This window comes from Rutidosis leptorrhynchoides, chromosome 4 (genome assembly GCF_046630445.1).
Source record: "Rutidosis leptorrhynchoides isolate AG116_Rl617_1_P2 chromosome 4, CSIRO_AGI_Rlap_v1, whole genome shotgun sequence".
Classification (NCBI taxonomy): Eukaryota; Viridiplantae; Streptophyta; class Magnoliopsida; order Asterales; family Asteraceae; genus Rutidosis; species Rutidosis leptorrhynchoides.
The window spans coordinates 495,663,074-495,678,101 of NC_092336.1; positions in this window are offsets into that span (position 1 = coordinate 495,663,074).

Below are 15,028 nucleotides of genomic sequence, written 5' to 3' on the forward strand. Positions count from 1 at the left end.
TAAATTACAAAGTGTAACATGTAAGACCTGTTTATTCGTACGATGTATATGTAAAGCACGTACGACGTATAACGAATATATGTATATTTAAAGGGCGTACGATGGACTTAACGAGATATTATTCGGGTTGTGACGTGAATTTATGATGTACGTTGCATGGATGAAGGGCACATGTGTGTATGCATGAGTACGTGTTTGACGAGTTAAAAACTGGACGAAACACGCCCAAGGTAGCGGCGCGACCGTGGGGATCACAGCGCGGATAACCAAGCAATCCAGGATCAGGAGCCCGACAAAAATGACTTCATACCACGCTTGTGGTCGCGGCGTGGAGAAAGAAGGCCGCGGCGCGGCGCTTCTGGGTGACTGGTTCCGGAATTCGCAATTTTAAAGGGAAATTGAGGGCATTTTGGTCTTTTTGCGTATGGGACAGATTATATCCCCAAATCTGGTCCATTCATTTCATTTTCTTATTTCCTTTTTCTTTTTCTTCTCCATTTTCTCTCATTTCTTCATTTCCACACTTGATTCAAAAGGCATTTTGGAAAGGAAAGAGTTTGATCTGATCTTTGGCGCAAGAGGCAACGTTGTTCTCCTCGTTCTTAGCTACAATTTGATACTAGTGGTAAGCTCTAACTCCAAATTTTGTTTTCGTGTTCATCATTTAAATTTAGGGGTTTTTGAGTGTATGTTCATAAATGGAACCCCACTAGTTGTTAATGGAAGATGATAACTAGGATTCGGGTTTAAAGGTGTTGAAGGTGGGTTTTGGTTTGGTAAACTAATTAACCAAGTTTAATGCTTACAAATGAGTGTAATCACTAGTATTTAGTGATTATTAAGGTATTGGAAGCCATTAGTGTTCACGTGGTTGACTAATTTTGAATAAGAGTCAAAATTAGGGTTTGATGATGATTGTGGCCGATTGTCGATTTAGTTGAGTTTATAAACTTAAAATGAGTTAAGTTAAGGTATAAACTTGTGTTGGTGGCGTTTTGAAGTCAAAACTTGTAAATGTGAGAATTTGACTATGTAAAGGGTCAAAAAGGGTTTTCAAGCGAAAAATGAGTTAAAATGCGTTCGAGTGCTAAAGTTGGTACTTTTAGGTATGTTGGGTACGCGGGATTTGGTCTTGTTGGTTTTCGACCTTCGAGTAGCGTTAAAAGCAAAAAAGGGTGTAATTTGCACTTGTTGTTCATTTGGGCGGGTCGAGAGTCCAAATGAGTTTATATTGATGATTATGTGATAAATGGAATAGGAACGTTCCATTGGCGAGTTGCGGGATTGGATTGCACTTCATTCGAGGTGTTTAAGGTGAGTGTAAATATATTATATGCGTATGTATGCATAGGATGGGTGCGGGTTGGTAGAGTGGTCCGTGCTCAGATTCACTCTACATATATTTGGGATAATGATCTCCGGGAGTTAATCGGGTTCATGATCATACGCTTATGCGTTTCGGGTTACCACCCATGGGGTAGTGAATATTTGGAGTTACGGATTTACATTGGCGCGTTTGGCCAACCCCGTCGATGTTGATGATGTTGAGGAGATGAATCTCGGGTAGTGCGGATTCATGATGACTCGGGTAGTTCGGTCACCTTATTGATGACGTGGTAAATTTCGGGTAGTGCGAATTCACTAAGGCACTGGTAGTTCGGCCAACCTCGGTTGTTGAAGCGGTGAAGGAAGTGAATCTCGGGTAGTGCAAATTCACTAAGGTTCGGGTAGTTCGGTCAACCTTCATATGTATGAGGTTAAGGGGTTAACCTTGGTGTCTTGGTTATCTATTGTATATGCATATATATACTTATTATATGTTGTAGCTAATCTTGCGGTTTTGGCTTGGTGGTACGTTAGGTATAGCTCGCTAGTTATACTTGGTACGCGGTATGTGTTTACTTTATGTGTTTGGTTGTACGTGTTCATTTTATGTATATGTATGTATATAGTATGTTTATACTCACTAAACTTTCATAGCTTACCCTCTCGTTGTCTACATTTTTATAGGTTCGCGAGGTGACGGCTTGGGTAAGCATAGGGACTAGTGCTTGCGGGTTGCTTTAGAAGATTGTGCTCTAGACTTTTGATTAGGATTGGGTAGCGTTCCCAATCACCATCCTCGGTCTTTTTGTTGGAAAACTTATTAGTATCTTTTGGTTATGTCAAACGGGTCTCGGGTTGTATGCCCGTTTGTGTTTCAACTTATGTAATAAATGTTTTAAAGTTTATCAAACTTACCATTGTATTAAAGATGTTTTTGAAAACATAATTGGGACCTAAATGTTAACGATATTAAAATATTATAAAGAAAAAAAAATATGGACCGGTTTAAATACGGGTTGGGTTGTTACAAGTGGTATCAGATCATGGTCTAAGGGATTTAGGTGACTTGAGATAGGTGCCTAGACTTAGACTTTTGTGTGTGCTTATTTGTTGCGGGACTTGTAGGTGAACTAACTAGGAATGTGGCTTGTATCGTGATATTATTTCTTACGTGTGTTTATATCGCGTAGAATTTTTGTTGTTGTTGGTTATATCATCGAGCGGGGTGGTCGTTGTACTAACAAGTTGATACGGCGTGTGCGCGTAATAATGACTAGCTACCATTGTTACGGGTGCAAATCGTGTTTAATAAGTGAAGTACAACGAGTGTTTAGCAAGATGGGGCTGTGTTGTGCGTGTGGTTTTATACGTTCGTGGACTAATCGTTTTGCATTCTTTAGAATGATGACGAGAAACGGGATCGAGGCGAGCGACGATGAGTTTAACACTAGAGTTGCGGCCGCCGTGGCGGAGCAAATGGGTGCGTTACGAGAAGAAATGGATAGGAAGTATTTCGAATTTCGAAGTAGTAGTGAAATGGAGCGTTGTCTTAAGAGCTTCATGAAGATTAAACCTTCGATGTATGACGGGAAACCGGATCCTTTGATAAGCACAACGTGGATCTCGGATGTCGAAGGGTGTTTTCGCACTATTGAATGCCCTCCCGAGAAGAGGACAAGACTCGCTACTAGCTTGTTGCGGGGTAGGGCGAAAGATTGGTTGAATGGTAAAATTGATATTGTTGGTGGTGAAGCGTTTATGGGGTTATCGTGGGACGATTTTATGAAAGAATTCTTCGAGGAGTTCCGGACGCAAGCCGATTTGTCAGATTTGCGTGATGAGTTACGAAATTTGCGACAAGGAACTATGGACTTGAATACTCTCAAGACGACCTTTATGGCGAAGGCCCGTTTTTGCCCGGAGTATATTGGGAATGTTCATGCGTTGATGGGGGATTTCTATCGAACTTTGAATGATGACCTGCGGAACAAAATTAGCCGGGGTCAAGCAAAGTTGTTTGCGGAGTTATTCGCGGTGGCTAGGGGTTTCAAATCGTATTCGCGATCGACGATTAGTGAACCTTCAAGTAAGAGAAGGGTTGATTTGTACGGCGCCCCAAGTAAGAAAACTAAGGGTGCAAGTGCGAGTACGGGTAATGTGGGGAAAGGCAGGATGGATTCTCGTGCACCTAGATGTTTCAATTGTGGTGTTAGGGGCCACAAGTTATGGGAGTGCACAATGTCGAGAAGTGATGACGGAATGTGCTACTATTGTCATAAAGAGGGACATCGCAAGCCGGATTGTCCCGAGTTGGTGGCGGAAAATGCCGCGAGGAGACATTAAGGTACTTTTCGTTTTAATAAATATGTCCTTAATTATTTATTGTGTATCGAAGAGTTCGGGTTTGTTAAAAGCCTTGTGTAGTGAAAATTATTGTTGTGGGTGGTGTGACGACCAGGAAATTTCCGACCAAATTTAAACTTAATCTTTATATATTTTCGACACGATAAGCAGAGTCTGTAATGTTGAAATCTTAAAAAAACTTTGAACTATGTTTAATATATTCATTTGACCTTTGAATACTTCCAAAAATTCATGAACCTTTAATTGTAATCAGAAATGTAAATATACATAATTATATATGTAAATAATTATATTAAATATATTAATGAACTATTAAGTAATTTAGCTATTATGAAAGATAACTTTAAATAACTAAAGTTTGTTATTTTGAATATATATAGTATATTGTATATAAATGGTAAATTGCCAACGTTATCAAAGTAGTAAAATGTTATACTTTGAGGTTAATTGTTTAATATATATAATTAATTATCTACTTAACATTTAAAACATAATAGTATATATATAGCAGTATATATATTTATATATATATATATATATATATATATAAATATAAATCTATATATTATTTCTAATTAAGATTATATTGTAATAAATAAAAGGTATAAGCATTAAATATACAATGAATGTTATCATATAATATATTATGTTATTATTAAATATTACATAAATTAATAAATTGTATATTAATATATTAGATGTGTTTACAAGATAAAAATAATAGTTGCTATACTAATATTATTATTATTACTTCATTATTATTATCATTATTAATTAATATCATTAAAATTAATATAGTTATTATTATTAGATATTATTACCAATATCATTAAGAATTGTTAATATTATTAATATTAGTATAGTTATTAGAAAATAATACAAATTATTTATCATTAATGATATTATTAAAAATCATTTTTAGTATTGTTTGATAATAATAATATTATTATTATGAATTCTATTATTAATATTATTAAATATTAATTAATTATAATTAATAAATCCATGCGTACGATTTACAGAATCAAAAGTGGGTTTGCATCTCAATCCAACTTTATTCAAATTTTGTTTCTGTCCTCAATACATCCCAATCGATCGTACAACTAGAGGAAATTTGTAACCAGCTTTATTATTTTTAATATTTTTTGATTTAGTAGACTGTCAAGCCAATTGGCTATTTAATCATACAAATTACACAATTATAAGAGTTAAGCCTTTTAGTTATACCTTGTCACTAACTATTATCAATTAAAAATCTTACATCAATTTAACATTAAACAGAAAGAGGCAAGAACACAGGCCATTCTCTGTTTTTGATTCGTTTTCACAATAACTTTAATTCGAATTTCACTTCAAATTGTGTAAATGCAGAGTTATTAAGAATGTTTTACTCAATCTATCTGAAAATTTTCAAGTCTCAATTCACTAAATCGAATTTCAATTTTCAAGTCAAAGTTTATAAATAAAAAGTCAAACGATTTGTTTTTGAAGAAATTCATGATTGTGTTTATGTTTCAAGTTAAATTGTGATTTCAGAAAGATTATAGGTGTGATTTGAAAACATTTTTATGTAGAAACTATGACCTAAAACGTTCAAAATTTTCGAAATCAATTTTGAGTTATACTACGTGTTCTTCAAAACAGCAGGTACCCCGTTTTTTTATTTTTTTTTTCTGTTTTAATTAAAAATTTAAACATCTATTTTAGGACCCATCTATAAATGTGTGAAATCCTAAATTAATTGATAAACTTATTAAAATAAAGAGATATGGCTTCTGGACGATGAGATTCCAAGAGGAAGGAGGGGAAATACGAAACAGAATAATATAAGTTAAGTATATTTGGGTCCTGATATAAAACAGAAAAGAGAGAAACAGATGGACGGTTAAGTGGGTTTTTGGGTGAGCGGGAGGTCGCGGGTTCGATCCCTGGCTGAGGCCTATTTTTTAGAACCATTTTCTTTGAGGTAGTCATTCATTTATTATTGTTGTTATTATTATTATTATTATTATTATTAATATTGTAATTATTATTATTATTGTTATTGTTATTGTTATTATAAATTATGATTATGTTAAAATTGATGATACGATTACTAATATTATAATTTCAGTTATTATTATGTAATATTGTTATGAATTAAAAGTATTATTATTATTATTAATATAAAGTATGATTTTTATTATTATTAAGAATATGATTATTATTATTATTGTTACTACGAAAATAACACAACTTATTATTATTTTCACTAATATTGGTATTAGTATCACTTTTATTATTATTAGTAACTTATCATCATTAAAACTACCATTTTAACAAATAAATATTAGCTTCATAAAAGATATTTATTACATTTACTATAATTAAGATAATATTCCATATAACTATATATCAAATAGGCTAACATTTAAAATACTTATACAATATCGATTTTTAAATATAATACTAAATATATGTGTATATAAATATATATATATATAGATATCAAGATAACTAAAAGTGTAGATATTAATTATTGTAATGATATAAATATAAAATAAATATATATAACATATAAGTTAAGATATGATTTACATAAATAAAGAATATGTTTTTAATGAAATATAGAATAAATCCTAAATAACTACAAAGATATATAGAAGGATATAACTAATAAATTTACATATATATGTGTTTGATTATAAATATGTATATTAATAAATATACAAATGGTATAGGTTCGTGAATCCGAGGCCAACCCTGCATTGTTCAATGTCGTCATATGTATTTTTACTACAAAATACAGTATTGTGAGTTTCATTACTCCATTTTAAATGCTTTTGCAATATATATATTTTTGGGACTGAGAATGCATGCGTTTTTATAAATGTTTTACGAAATAGACACAAGTAATCGAAACTACATTCTATGGTTGGATTATCGAATCGAATATGCCCCTTTTTAGCTTGGTAGCCTAATAATTGGTGTTTATTATAATTGCCACCAATTGACGCGAATCATAAAGATAGATCTATGGACCTCGACAAGTCCCATTCGGGTTCCGAATGCTTTAGTACTTCGATTATCATGTCCGATGAGAGTCCCGAAATGATGGGGATATTCTATATGCATCTTGTTAAGGTCGGTTACCAGGTGTTCAATCCATATGAATGAATTTTAATTCGCGAGTTACGCGTGACAATATATGAAATCTTGTGGTCTATTAGAATGATGAAAATGAATGATTATGATAAACTAATGAGCTCACCAACCTTTTGGTTGACACTTGAAAGCATGTTTATTCTCAGGTATAAAAGAAATCTTTCGCTGTGTATTTGCTCATATTAGAGATATTACTTGAAGTCATTCATGACATATTTGAAAAGACGTTGCATTCGAGTCGTTGAATTCATCAAGATTATTACTAATTCAATTATAGTTGGATATATTATGAAATGGTATGCATACCGTCAACCATCGATGTAATGAAAGTTTGTCTTTTAAAAACGAATGCAATGTTTGTAAAATATACCATATAGAGGTCAAGTACCTCGCGATGTAACCAAATGTAATGTATTCGTCCAGATGGATTAGGACGGGCTGTTATATGTGGTATCAGAGCGGTGGTCTTAGCAAACCAGGTCTTGCATTGGTGTGTCTAACTGATAGTTGTTTAGATGCATTAGTGAGTCTGGACTTCGACCGTGTCTGCATGTCAAAAGTTTTGCTTATCATTTCTAGTCGGAAATCATCTGCTTATCATCCTTAGAAATTTACCTATTTATCATTTTTAGTCTAGACACGTCTTACTGCAGTTAGTGCATCGATAGTGCATAGACAAAATTCATATCTTAGCGTATCTGTTACTATAGCCTTTACCTAACAGCTTCCGTAGATTCATCCGTAACTTATGGGATTTTAGTAGTATATATGCATATGTAAATTATGTATTGCAGGGTACTAATCTATATCCTATAATCTATTTCTTATCAAAAATCCTTCATCTGACCGTACGAGATGAATCCCTCAACCAGTTCGAATTCCTCGGACTCCGACAGCTATTTCGATATGGAGTTTCACCAAAGCTCCGAAAGCAGTGTCACCAGAATGAATCAACCAATCATCCATCCCCAATTCATCTGATGAGTTCGTAGTCGATTTAATCATTGAAGACGCGAAAAAGGCAATCCTTTTCACCAACCGAATTTACCTCCTGGCGATGAACCTGAAGCACTTATCAGCGAACCTATCCGAAACACCATTGATGTCAAAGCTAAGGGGTATAAAATACTATTAAATTTTACAAGGAAATACTATTAAATACGATACAATTTTACACAAGATATTTATTTATTTAGAGAATGGATATACTTAAACCTTGCTACAACACTTATAGGTAGTGTACCTAATCGTACAGTAGTGTAGTTTTTAGTAAGTCCGGTTCGTTCCACAGGGAAAATCTTTAAACAAAGCTTAACGCTATATTAGTTTACTTTTATAAAAATACAAATATATATATAAGTAATATTATTATTATAAAGGGGGGTTTTTACCGTTTAATGACCGGTTTGTCGATTTTAAAACTTTAGTCGTAGTTAAAACCAAATGTAAAATATTAAATAAATAAAAGACTTAATTTAAAGTGTAAAGTAAATAACGATAATGAAATTGCGAATAATAAAAGTGCAACTAAATACAATAACAATAAATAAAAATGCGATAATTAGAAGTGCAATTAAATATAAAATAAAGGAAATTAAATATGAAATAAAAGAATTATGCTTATTTAAACTTTCGTAATCATGATGTTTGACGTGTTGATTTTAGTTTTATGCCCATGAGTTAATTGTCCTTTGTCCTGGATTATTTAATATGTCCGTCTGGTTTTTGTCCATAACAGTCCATCAGTCATAAATATAAAGTGCGAGTGTCCTCGTCAAATTATCCTTATACCCGAAGTCAAATATTCCAACTAATTGGGGACTTAAACTGTAACAAGATTTTAATACTTTGTTTAATATTTACACCAGGATGTCGACTGAGTGTAACCCAAGATTTTAATACTTTGTTAACAATTATGCCAAGTGTCCTTGTACATAATTTCACCCCTGTTTTAATAATTCTAGTGGCTATTAATCCATTCCCGTGTCCGGTTAAATGAACGATTATTCGTACATATAAATACCCCGCCCATCGTGTTCGATCGAGTGTATATGGTTATTTATAGGGACGCCCAATTGTAAATCTTTATATTAAAATTAACAAACTATCATTTAGTTAAACAAATATAAAGCCCATTAATAGCCCATAGTCTAATTTCCACAAGTGTCGTTCTTTTGTCCAAACCCCAATTATGGTACAAAGCCCAATTACCCAATTTTAGTAATTAGCCCAACATCATGATTACTTCGGATTAAATAAGCATTATAATAACTTAGCTACGAGACATTAATGAAAATAATATAAACATAACTTACAATGATTAAAAATAGCGTAGCGTTACACGGACAGAATTTCGACTTACACCCTTACAACATTCGCTAACATACCCTTATTATTAGGATTTAAAATTAAAATTAAAATTAAAATTAAAATATAAATATAAATATAAATATTACGTATAGATATAGAGTGATTGATATATTGGATGATAAAAAAAGATCAGAATTCGTTGGGTTTTATAGGGATTTTCGTATTTGGCTGCTCCGCGAGTCGCGGTATTTTTGGCCTCCATACTCCGCAACTCGCGGAGTTCGTAATTCCAGCTCACAAAGGTTTATCTTTTAATTTGCCGACATTTTATAAATATATTATAATATATATATTAATTTTAAGAATTAATTATATATTATATTATATTTATATACATAGTTAACTTGTAATTTTTAGTCCGTTGCGTCGAGCGTTGAGAGTTGACTCTGGTCCCGGTCCCGGATTTTCGAACGTCCTTGCGTACAATTTAATATCTTGTACTTTGCGATTTGAATCTTGTACTCTTGTAATTTCGAGACGTTTCTTATCAATAATTGGAACCTCTTTGATTGTATTTTGTACTTTTGAGCTTTTTGGTTGTTTGAGTCTTCAATTCGTCGAATCTGTCTTTTGTCTTCACCTTTTATTATTTAAACGAATATCGCTTGTAAATAGAACAATTGCAACTAAAAGCTTGTCTTTCTTGAGGAATAATGCTATGAAATATATGTTCGTTTTTAGCATTATCAACCATTTTCAGCCTCATTTCCAGAATATCTCGACACGATTATATTCTATCCACAATTCTAAACCCCATTCATCCACTCATTCCGACCGACAATCATCTCGGAATAATAGAAGAAGTCAACGAGCTTCGCGCTCGAGTAATCAATTTGGAGCATATGGTGCAAAACTTACCAACTCCAGCAACATCACCGGCACCAACAGTACCATCAGTAACAGCATCAGTACCATCAACAATCCATGCCTCAACATCTCATTATGTACCTCGAGTATAATCATCGTTCTACGTATCGTTCTACATCATTTATCTTCGTTCGACATGGCGATTATGTAATCTCTAATGTTTTAGAGATTATATATTCTTGTTCTAGCGGTAAATCAAATGAGTTTAATATCATATTGACTCATTAAATCCATGATTACATCTGAAGAAAATATATATGTATATATATTTTCATAAAGGTGGTAATTAAAAATTCTTTTGTACAAACTGTTAATGGTGAAAATATTTTAACGGGTAGGTAATACCCGAGGAATATTTAGATTTCACATTAATAAGTTACACTGTACATTCTTTCAAATCTAATTCAATAGTCATTTACTATCCTACTTACATCCACAGATATACGAATCCGTTCACTACATAATAATCATTTTCATTCAATTTCATATTTGGATTTTGATCTATCAGAATCCAACAAGTGGCATAATGAAGAAAACATTGGACAAAATAAAATTTGTTAGAAACAAACAAATTAACTATGAGAAATTCTGTTAAGAATCCACGCTAACTGTTTCCAGCTAACTGTTCCTAGCTAACTGATTACATTTTGTTTATCGCAATTTATTTATCGTAATTTATATTCTCGCAATTTAATTTATCATCATTTAATTTCTGTTATTTATTTTACGCACTTTAAATATCGGGACACGTATACAAGGTTTTGACATATCATATTGACGCATCTATATATATTATTTAGAATCACCATAGACACTCTATATGCTGTAATGCTAGAGTTCGCTATACAGGGTTGAGGTTGATTCTCAAATAATATATATACTTTGAGTTGTGATCGAGTCTGAGACATGTACACGGGTCACGATACGTATTAATTAATTCAAATATTATATATTAAACTATATATAAATTATTGGACTGTTAACTGTGGACTATCGACTATGGACTGCCAACATTGGACAATTAAAATGAATTAAAATATTGATTATAACATATGAAACTAAACAATTTTTCAAGTTTGCCACTTGATTTCATCTTAAACCTCATTTGTATCTTGACGATTACAATTCACGTTCAAACCTTTCATGATTCTTGAAAACACCTCAATCGAAAGGATGAACCAACCGCACTTTACCTACGGAAGAAAAGATTGATGCATATAGTTATGCACCTGAAAAACTCTTGAAAACTGAATAAACGTTTTACAAGTAGCTGTGTTAATTCCTTTAACGTTGTTATTACCGAAAATAACTTTGCAATCTCTTTCCAAATTAGCAAATTTTGTCACAGCTCCAGCAAGTCAACTTCGACTTTCATTCGGATTAGCCTTATTATAGCCTTGATATATAAGTCTGCCTTTCGTCATCGTTGTCGGGGAATCTTTTATATTCCGCCACATTAGCAATAAACTTACCAGCAACTTCATTACTTATTGACTTAAGTCGCTTCGAAGAATCATTATATTTGTTCATTAAAACCCTATCATATACCCATCCGCACCTTGTAACGAGAGTTGTCATACCAATTACCAGAAATCAGTAATCCGTATTTTGAGTCTCGCAGCGTTTCTACGTCAACCGATATATATAACATTTACCTCTTAGAATTATGATTTTCCATTCTGAAAAGCACCCAGTCTACGAATCAATACTCGAAATGCTGAAAAAGTTGAATGAAACAACAAAAACGTAAACGACCTTAACAGTCAAAAGTTTGACGATAAAGAATAGTATGTTGGCAAGATCAGAAATGTTGGAACTGGAAAACGGATTGAGTTAACCACGAAGGAGTCTCTGAACAAATCATAATGACTAAACTTGTACATTAAGAATCCTGATGATTCTGTTTCTGATGAAATCTTTAGCGAATACCTTGCTTCTAACTCCAAACTCTTGCGGACAAATTTTCTTCACCATCCTTCGATATTAGAAATTCCAAGATATCATCGTATCTTTCATTATAAATATCCTCCATATTTCTGAAGATATTTTTATAACTATTCTTATTTGAAATCATTAATCTCTTCGTGCTATCAGTGTTACATCATATAGAAACTGTTAGTTTCTATATTCTGTAAACTTTCGAGCTTAAAATATGAATGTTATTGAAGTAATGTTGGGAACTGATGCATGAGTTAGTATAATATAATGACACTTGATCAACGTGATTATTTTACAGTAAGTCATGCTGAGTTTCTAAATGGAACATGATGATTCACAGATTATAACGTCATCATGTGTCATGTTACATAACTCTTTCATTTTGATTAATTTCTGAACATATCAAGAAACTATATTCTTGATAGTTCTATTCTCAGTGATTCAGGTAATTTGACAAATCAAATCGTGCTATTACGCTCTTTCTTGTTTAGAACATTAAGTTCATTCGAAACTCCATACTTATGAATTCTGGACCATTACTCGCTTTACTAGAGGTCGAGAAGAGAATAAAAAGGCAAAGAGCTCCAAAATATAAGAGAAAATATAAAGCCCAATAACAACACGGAGGTTACATGTTACAACCCAAACCAAATCGCAATCGAACCCGCTTGAAATATAACAAAAAAAAATTTGTTTGTTCAGCTACTGGCGCGGCGCGCCAAACTGGTCTGTCCCAAAAGTCTTGAAATGCGAAAAAGATTGGCCACTTCCCGACATAATTAGACAAAACGCTTTTAACAACATATTCAAATACGTAAAACTAACACATTCCATTAATAAAAATGAGTTTTACGAAGCGGGCTCACATCGGCCGTTTTACGAGTTTAATACAAAATATGAGTTTCGACCATCAAAGTTTAAGTACCAAACTACACTATGAGCATGGTGTTTGGGATTAAACTACCCAAGTCTCGGTCAAACTCCAAAAGCTAATATCTCCAAAAGCGTTCCCTAACAACAACGGGATCTTTAATCCAAGATGATGCCCTTACCCTTGTCCACAACCGAACCTATAAAAAGGTAAACAACGAGAGGGTAAGCCAACGCTTAGTGAATGCAATAATTATACACATACATATATAATATACCTACTTGCAATCACTTACTCAAATACCGCATACATGCTAGCAACACAATTAGCTTATAATCTCGAATACATGCTAGAAATCTCCAATACCACAAGCTAGCATCACAACACATATAAACATAACTCGAATGATATAATATGCTTACTCTTACAACACAAATAACCATGGTTAACCAATCGTACAAGGGAATGGCGCTCGCGAAAACGCCATCGGTGTTTATAACATCCGTTAGGGTACTTAACACCTCGTATCACTAACCCCTAGGGTGGCACCTTAACACCTCGGCACTTCACCCCGAGTGACATCTTAACACCTCGATGCTTCACTCATTATTTTACGGAGTGGTGTCTTAACACCTCGACACTACACCCCTAGGTGGCATCTTAACACCTCGATGCTTCACCCCGAGTGGCACCTTAACACCTCGATGCTTCACTCATCACGTGAAACGTGGTGTCTTAGCACCTCAACACTACACATTTCACGCTACAACAAATAGATACATTATATACCTACACATATAATTATTCCACTCACCTCAAATAGATACATTAGATACCTTTCCATGGCGAAACCTTAAGCATCACCATGTCACCTTCTTGAAATTCGATCGTTCGTCTACGTTTGTCGGCATACGACTTTTGCCTATCTTAAGCATTTTTCAAATGCTCTCGAATCACATCAATCTTGCTATTCGTCTCTAGGACTAAATCGGTACTCCATATTTCCTTTTGTCCCACTTCACCCCAACAAATCGGGGTTCGACACCTACTCCCATAAAGCATCTCATAAGGTGGCATCCCAATACTAGTATGATAACTATTATTGTACGAGAATTCCACCAAAGGTAAGTGCTCGTCCCAACTACCACTGAAATAAATAATACATGCCCGTAACATATCCTCCAAAGTTTGATTCGTACATTCAGTTTGACCGTCCGTTTGAGGATGATACGTCATGCTCAACTTCAATTGTGTACCCATATCTTCGTGAAACTTTTCCCAAAACCGAGATGTAAAACGAGTATCTCGATCCGAAATAATCGATATAGGAACTCCGTGTCGAGAGATGACTTCCTTGATAAACAACTTAGCCAAGGTCTCCGACGATATCACTTCCTTAATGGGAAGAAACAAAGCACTTTTCGTCAATCGATCAACTATCACCCAAATTGAATCAAATTGGGTTCTCGCCGTTTTAGGTAACTTTGTAATGAAATCCATGGTAATGTGCTCCCATTTCCATTTCGGGATTTCTAACCGTTGTAACTTACCGTACGGCTTTTGGTGCTCGGCCTTACCTTGCAAACACGTGACGCATTGCTCAACATACTTTACAACATCACGTTTCATGCCCGGCCACCAATAATCCTTCCTCAAATCAAGATACATCTTCGTTGTGCCCGGATGAATGGAATACTTTGACTTATATGCTTCATCAAGTAGCACTTGTCGATACTCACCCATCTTAGGCACCCACACTCTTCCTTGAAAGGACAACAAACCACACGAACCCATAGTAATGAATTCCGATTACCCCACAATTCGCTTCGCATGCTTGTTGTGAACGTAAGCCTCTATTTGAATCACACCAAGTTTTTCAAGAAAATCGTTAGTAATAATCATACGTAACAATCCCAATCGTAACGTCGGGTGATGACTCTTTCGACTTAACGCATCCGCGACCACATTCGCCTTGTTCGGATGATAAAGTATTTCACAATCATAATCTTTTACCACATCTATCCACCTACGTTGACGATAATTCAAATCTCGTTGATTAAAGAGATGTTTCAAGCTCTTATGATCCGAATAAATCGTACTCTTAACACCATACAAGTAATGGCGCCAAATTTTTAACGCATGCACAAT